This window comes from Muntiacus reevesi, chromosome 18 (assembly GCF_963930625.1).
Source record: "Muntiacus reevesi chromosome 18, mMunRee1.1, whole genome shotgun sequence".
NCBI lineage: Eukaryota > Metazoa > Chordata > Mammalia > Artiodactyla > Cervidae > Muntiacus > Muntiacus reevesi.
The window spans coordinates 35,628,786-35,637,523 of record NC_089266.1 but is presented as its reverse complement, the minus strand read 5'-3'; positions in this window follow the sequence as shown (position 1 = coordinate 35,637,523).

Below are 8,738 nucleotides of genomic sequence, written 5' to 3'. Positions count from 1 at the left end.
ATAGCTGCTAAATAGGCAATCTACCATCACTTCACTTTTATATATAACACTGTTCATTATTTGCTGGTTTTCAATTAAAACCTCAGAATTGGTAGGGTGTTCAGGGTAAGATGTCATGTCCAGATTCTACCATTCACCCTTCTTTTCTTACAGGGTTTTGATCAATTAAAAATTGACAAAGAATTGCTATCAGATGAGGATAATAACAAAAATAGCATCACTAACAGGGGCCCAAAGTGACTGAGCACTACTTTATGTTATGTTCTGAGGGATCACTGTGCAGTGTAATGACAACCTTGAACAGGCAGGCCTAGCGGGACAGTTATCAGAGAAGGGCTTCATCTTCCTCCTTCCACCTCCTTGGCCTTGCTGTTCTTTGAAAACCAGTCTGATGGGCTCGTTCTTCCCTGCCCTCAGATAAAATCTGAAGGTAATGAACTTTTCTGTTTACTCTATGGTAATAGAAAGTCCGCCAGGTGTGGTTTACACAGGTGTATGCATTTCTCAAAACTCAGGGAATACACACTTCAGATTTTTGCATTCCAACCTAAGTAAATTTTACCTCAAAAGAAAAACTGGGACTTCCCTGATGGTCCAGTGGTTAAGAATCTGGCTGCCAATGCAAGGGACATGGATTTGATCCCTAGTTGGGGAAGATTCCATATATTGCAGGGAAACCAAACCCATGTGCCACAGCTACTAAAGCCCGAGTGCCCTAGAGCCTGCGCTCTGCAATGAGAAGTCACCGCAATGACTAGTTGCACTGCAACTAGAGAGTAGCCCCTGCTCGACACAATTAGAGAAAGCCTGCATGCAGCAATTAGGACCCAGTGCAACCAAAAATAAATAAATAAAAAAAAATTTTTTTTAAAGAAAAACTGTAAACAAATAGTGAACTCTATAATGATATGTACACTGAAGTAGTTAGGGGAGGCACACTAGTGTTTGCAATTTATGTTGAAATAATTCCAAAGGCCAGAGGCCACTTTAGGCCAGAGAAAGGGTTGGAGCCATTTCTCTTTTTTTGCCACGACATGTGGCATGTGCGATCTTAGTTCTCTGACCAGGGATGGAACCCATGCCCCCTGCAATGGAAGCCTGAAGAACCACTGGACTGCCAGGGAATTGCCTCTCATCTCTCCCTTTTGAGATAAAATAACTTCATCCCTATTCTCAGCAAATCTCTTAGAGTCAGTTCAGTCAAGTTAGTCCCTCTTTTCTCCTCCTCCTCCATGGAAATTAAGAGAAAGAGGATGACTCCCTCCTGACTAAGGATGACCTTTTCCCAACATTGCTGTGTGGCCAATGGACTGAGGTCAGAGCAATTTCCTGGGGGTCAGTCCAGCTCTGCCTCCCTGGTAGGTGTTCTTCACCTCCCCAATATGTACTCCACTCTTTCCAGAAAAAGCTCCTGATTTTCCCACTGGATCCACTTATTTTTCCTCTCTCTGTTGGTGCAGTTTGTATAGAGTCTCATCCCTAACATAGGCTAGAGCATGAGACCCAGTCTGGGCAATCAGAGGCTCTCATTCCCTTGGCCCCAGTGACTGATTGGTTGATGCATTGAGTACCAAGGCAGGTGTCCTCTCTCACTGGATCTGAAGCTGAGGGGATATAAGTTCTCAAGAGAGAACCCATCATGAAGGATGCTGAGCTAAGAAGAGAGTCCAGATGCTAATGGCATTGTTTGAGCTCCTGTAAGCAGCCATGCTTGAAACCTGGCATACCCTCTGGAGTTTTTAGTTACTTGAGCCAATATTCTTTAAAAGTCTTTGACTCTGCCAATTAAGGCTTATCCTCATCATTGCTGCCTAATCTAGGTCTTGCCATCATTCATCTGGCTTAATGCAAAAGCCTCCTGACTATTCTCTCCTCCCGCAATGCATCTCCCACTTGCTGTCAGAATAAACTTTCTAAAACACAAATATGATTAGATCATGGCTCTGCTTAAAACCCCTCCATGGTGCCCTTGTGTCTACAATTAAAATCTACACTCCTCTGTACACCATGTAATGCCCTGATAATTGGTCCCTACCTGCTTCATTTCAGCACTTCCTGTCCTCCCACCACGCATCCTGACCACAGGAAACTGCTTGCAGCACTCCCAAAGGAATGAAAAGGTGCTAAGGCTTTGCACAGTCTCTTCCTTCTGCTGAGAACACCCCTTCCCCCTTCTCCACCGGATAAACTGTGACTCATTCCTCAGCACCCAGCTGGGGTGTTGCTTTTTCCGAGAGGGCTTTACTCACCCTCCTCCAGTATTTCTCTTATACTTATCATAATGCATAACTATCTCCATCTCATGGTTACACATCTCTTCCCCATCAGATATTGGGCTCCTTGAGGGTTTGGATTATTTTAGAGTGACTCTAAATTCATTTTTGCCCAGGAGAATTTTGGCTTTAATGCCTTTGCATAATTATTAACAGCACTCTGTTTAACTCTCAAAAGTGTCCTGCTTTGGATGATAAACCATATATTCAGCCTACTTATTCATGCTGTCTGCCCTCAACAGAGTGTTAAAAAAATCTCTTTCAAATGGATGCATGAATGTGCGACCCTCCCTACGTCTCATTTTCTTCTATCAGAAAAATGGCTGGACTAGACAAATTCTAAGTTCTTTACTGCTTGAGATGATTCAGATAAAGTCAGTAATCCTAAAAGCCAAAACCCGCAGGTTTAGTTTATCTTCCCCTCAAAAGGATCCGCCTTATAGAATTACACCTTCAAACATATTCACGCCTGGATCAACAACTCTACAGACCAATGCCTGCTGGAAGTCTGGCAATTGACACAATATAGAATGAAGACTGAAGTCTTCTCACCTGAAGACAGTTCCCTCAGGTAGCCCCACTAGTAGCCGGATAATTTCCTTTGTTGTTGTTCAGTCCCTCAGTTGTATCCAACTCTTTGCAATCCCATGGACTTCAGCATGCCAGGCTTCCCTGTCCTTCACCATCTCCTGGAGCTTGCTCAAACTTATGTCCATCAAGTCAGTGATGGACTGACTTCGTCTAGTTCAGCCATTTTTCTGATAGAAGAAAATGAGACCTAGGGATGGTCGCACATTCATGCATTCATTTGAAAGAGATTTTTTTAACACTCTGTTGAGGGCAGACATCAACAGTTCATAAAGTCATCTAACCATCTTGTCCTCTGAAATTCCCTTCTCATCCTGCCTTCAATCTTTTCCAGCATCAGGGTCTTTTCTAATGAGTCAGCTCTTCACATCAGCTCTTTCCAATGAATATTCAGGATGGATTTCCTTTAGGATTGACTAGTTTGACCTCCTTGCTGTCCAAGGGATTCCCAAGAGTCTTGGCGCTCAGCCTTCTTTATGGTCCAACTCTCACATCCACACATGATAACTGGAAAAACCATAGCTTTGACTAGACAGACCTTTATCAGCAATATCCCTGCTTTTTAACAAGCTGTCTAGGTTGGTCATAGCTTTTCTTTCGAGGAGCAAGTGTTTGTTAATTTCATGGCTGCAGTCACCATCTGTAGTGATTTTGAAGCCCAAAAAAAGGATAATCTCCTAACAACAGACAAAAATAAAAAAAAACAGTTTCCATTGGTTCTTGTGATGTGCTTTGCATCACCAGTGTTATGATTGCTCAGACATGTCTCCTGAATTGTAGGCATCAGTTTCTAACCTAGCCCAACCACCTTCTCTGCATGTTTTATCATGGCCACATAGCAGAATGAAATCCCACCTAGATTAACTCTTGGTTGCTGAAAACCCTCCACCATAAATAGACAGGCAACAGCTGACTGTGGTCACACTGCATTTGACTACTACAGTAGAGTGTGCAAAGTGCTCCCTCATAGCTAAGTTGGTAAAGAATCTGCCTGCAATACAGGAGACCAGGGTTTGATCCCTGGGGTGGGAAGATCCCCTGAGGAAGGAAATGGCAACCCACTCCAGTATTCTTGCCTGGAGAATCCCATGGACAGAGGAGCCTGGAGGGCTACAGTCCATGCGGTTGCAAAGAGTCAGACACAACTTAGCAACTAAACCACCATGAGAATGTGCAAACCACTATCTGAAAAACCACTGTAAGAAACAGCCAATTAATATTGCTGCATCTTGGTCCTCCAACTGTAAAAGTTTATATATTTACTCACATCTCATTGCCAAAATTTAATGCAAAGTATTAAATCAACTAGACTTGCAAAATTTAAATATTCCACAATCAAACAAGCTTAAAATTGAAGCTGAATTACTTAAAATAAACTTTCACAAAGTGACCTATGAACTAACAGGTTTTGAATTATTACTTTTCTAATATTAGATGCCTCAACATTTTTTTTAAACAAATTGAGGGTCAGTGGAACATGGCTTAGGTTTTAACCAAAATAGCAGAAGGTAGAATTTAAGAAAAATGAAATTCCCCTGATGATTAAAAAAAATGTTGATTTGCATAACTTGTACACATCTACCTCCCATGAGGCACCAAACAAAAATAAATCTGATACATTTAATGTTTACACTCTACAGTGCTATTCTCAGTGGCCAGGAAAAACTTCTTCCTCTAAAGTACTCTAAAAATAAAAGTACCCTGAATTTCTCACAGTCGTTTAGAAAAGATATTCAATATTTCGTATATCAAATCTCTATTGTATCATTAACCTACTTTAATAACAATCCTATAATTCTTTACAGTTTCAAATTTACCTGAAAACAAAAACAACTCTATACAGATTTTTTTTAAATGTGAGCTTTAGCCACTATGCAGAACAGTTTGGCAACATCTAGATAGTGGTAAAGAATCTGCTTGCCAGTGCAGGAGACACAGGAGATGTAGGTTTGATCCCTGGTTGGAAAGATCCCCTGGAGTAGGAAATGGCAACCCGCTCCAGTACTTTTGCCTGGAAAATTCCACGGACAGAGGAGCCTGGCGGGCTACAGTCCTTGGGGTCACAAAGAGTCAGACACTACTAAGCAACTGAACACACACACATAGCAAAACTGAATATGACCCAGCAACCCTACTGCAGAATACACACCCTACAACAGTGACTTTTGAAATTTTTGGCACCAGATCTCAATCATACTCTTCAAAACGACTGAGGACACCAAAGAGATCTCGTTTATGCAGAAGATACCTATTGATATTTACCTTATGGAAAGTAAAAGTGAGAAAGACTTAAGATGTTGATTTATTCATTTAAAATAATGACTCATTCATATTAATGTAAATAAAATTTAGTTAAAATAATCACCTTTTCCCAAGCCAAAAAATAAAAATTAGTGAGAAGTTCTTGGCGTTGTTATATTTTTGTGAATCTCTTTGTCTAGCTTATTAAAAAATATCCAGATCCTTATATCTTATTTGTGTTGTAAATCAACATCATGTAGCTTCTGGAAGGCTCCATTGTACATTCATGAGAGAGAAAGGGCAAATAACATCTTTATATTATTTATAAAGGTAGTTTTGTTCTCATGACTCAGACCACACTTTGAGAATCACTGCCCAAGAGAAGCTCAAGAACATATATAAAAATATTCTTTCTAGATTTTTTTGTTATGATAAAAAATGGAACTTACATATCTGTCCCTCTGCAGGGGACTACAAAGGGTGTGTGTGTGTGTGTGTGTGTGTGTGTGTGTGTGTGTGTGTGTATGTATGAGCTCAGTTGTGTTTGACTCTTTGTGACCCATGGACTGTAGCCCAAGAGGCTCCTCTGGCCATGGAATTTTCCAGGCAAGAATACCGGAATGGACTGCCATTTCTTTTTCCAGGAGATCTTCCCAACCCAGACACCCAACCCATGTCTCTTGCATGTCCTATATTGGCAGGGGGATTCTTGGCTGTACTATTGCTGCTTTGCTCACCCCTCGTATTTTCAATGACCAACATGGTGGGTGCTCAGTAAGTAATTGTGGAAGGACGGAGAAAGAGACAGAGATATCGAGGAAGAAAGTCCGCATATTGTTTGCACCCTCTATAGTGAAAGCGCCTGAGTCCTAATCATTGAACTAACAGGGAATTCTATGCAACTTGCTTTTAAAATTTAACTGTACTGTATTTCAGAGACGTATTTTCACAGCTGGAGACTTTGTGTTCACAGGGTAGGAATGACCAAAAGCCATGTGATTCTTGTATAATTTGAAGGCTTATTTTTCTACTAACTAAAAATAAAGATGTATTAAAGTGTCAGTGGCAAATCACTTCAGCATTCTTGCCTTGAGAACCCCATGAACAACATGAAAATGCAAAAAGATATGACACTGAAAGATGAACTCCCCAGGCCGACAGGTGCCCAACATGCTACTGGAGAAGAGTGGAGAAATAACTCCAGGAAGAATAAGGAGACAGCAGCGAAGCGAAAACAATGCCCAGTTGTTGATATGACTAGTGATGGAAGTAAAGTCTGATGCCGTAAAGAGCAATATTGCATAGAAACCTGGAATATTAAGTCCATGAATCAAGGTAAATTAGAAGTGGTCAAACAGCAGATGGCAAGAGTGAACATCAACATTTTAGGAACCAGTGAAATAAAATGGACTGGAATGGGCAAATTTAACTCAGATGACCCTTATATCTACTACTCAGGGCAAGAATCCCTTAGAAGAAATGGAGTAACCTTCATAGTCAACAAGAGCCTGAAATACAGTACTTGGGTGCAATCTCAAAAATGACAGAATGATCTCTGCTAGTTTCCAAGCCAAACCATTCAATATCACAGTAATCCAAGTCTATGCCCCAACCGGTAATGCTGAAGAAGTTGAAGTTGAACAGTTCTGTGAAGACCTACAAGATCTTCCAGAACAAACACCCAAAAAAGATGTCCTCTTCACCATAGGGGACTGGAATGCAAAAGCAGGAAGTCAAGAGATACCTGGAGTAACAGACAAATTTGGCCTTGGAGTACAGAATGAAGCAGGGCAAAGGCTAACAGACTTTTGCCAAGAGCACGCACTGGTCATAGCAAACACCCTCTTCCAACAACACAAGAGAAGACTCTACACATGAACGTCAACAGATGGTCAATACTGAAATCAGACTGATTATACTCATTGCAGCCAAAGATGGAGAAGTTCTATACAGTCATCAAAAATAGGACCAGGAGCTGATTGTGGCTCAGATCATGAACTCCTTATTGCAAAATTCAGGCTTAAATTCAAGAAAGTAGGGAAAACCACTAGACCATTCAGGTATGACCTAAATCATATTCCTCACAATTATACAGTGGAAGTGACAAATAGATTCAAGGGATTAGATCTGATAGACAGACTGCCTGAAGAACTATGGATGGAGGTTCATGACATTGTACAGAAGGCAGTGATCAAGACCATCCCCAAGAAAAACAAATGCAAAAAGGCAAAATGGTTGTCTGATGAGGCCTCACAAATAGCTGAGAAAAGAAGAGAAGCGAAAGGAGAAGAGGAAAGATATACCCATTTGAATGCAGAGTTTCAAAGAATAGCAAGGGGAGATAAGAAAGTCATCCTCAGTAATCAATGCAAAGAAATAGAGGAAAACAATAGAATGAGAAAGATTAGAGATCTCGTCAAGAAAATTAGAGATACCAAGGAAACATTTCATGCAAAGATGGGCACAATAAAGGACAGAAATGGTATGGACCTAACAGAAGCAGAAGAGGTGACAAAAATACACAGAAGAACTATACAAAAAAGATCTTCATGACCCAGATAACCACAATGGTGTGATCACTGACCTAGAGCCAGACATCCTGGAATGCAAAGTCAAGTGGGTCTTAAGAAGCATCACGATGAACAAAGCTAGTGGAGGTGATGGAATTCCAGTTGAGCTATTTCAAATCCTAAAAGATGATGCTGTGAAAGTGCTGCACTCAATATGCCAGCAAATTTGGAAAACTCAGCAGTGGTCACAGGACTGGAAAAGGTCAGTTTTCATTCCAATCCAAAGAAGGGCAATGCCAAAGAATGTTCAGACTACCACACAATTGCACTCATCTCACATGCTAGCAAAGTAATGTGCAAAATTCTCCAAGCCAGGCTTCAACTGTTCGTGAACTGTGAACTTCCATATGTTCAAGCTGGATTTAGAAGTCAGAGGAACCAGAGATCAAATTGCCAACATCCAATGGATCATAGAAAAAGGAAAACAGTTCCAGAAAAACATCTACTTTTGCTTTATTGATTACACCAAAGCCTTTGACTGTGTAGATCACAACAAAGTGTGGAAAATTTTTCAAGAGATGGGAATACCAGACTACCTTACCTGCCTCTTAAGAAATCTGTATGCAAGTTAAGAAGCAACAGTTAGAACTGGACATGGAACAACAGACTGGTTCCAAATCGGGAAAGGAGTAGGTCAAAGCCATATATTGTCACTCTGCTTATTTAACTTATATACAGAGCACATCATGCAAAATGCTAGGCTGGATGAAGCACAGGCTGGAATGAAGATTGCTGGGAGAAATATCAATAACCTCAGATATGCAGATGACACCACCCTTATGGCAGAAAGCAAAGAGGAACTAAAGAGCCTCTTGATGAAAGTGAAAGAGGAGAGTGAAAAAGCTGGCTTAAAACTCAACATTAAAAAAATGAAGATCATGGCATCCGGTCCCATCACTTCATGGCAAATAGATGGGGAAACAATGCAAACAGGGACAGACTTTATTTTTTGGGGTCCAAAATCACTGCAGATGGTGACGCAGCCATGAAATTAAAAGACGCTTGCTCCTTGGAAGAAAAGCTGTGACAAACCTAGACAGCATATTAAAAAATCAGAGACATTACC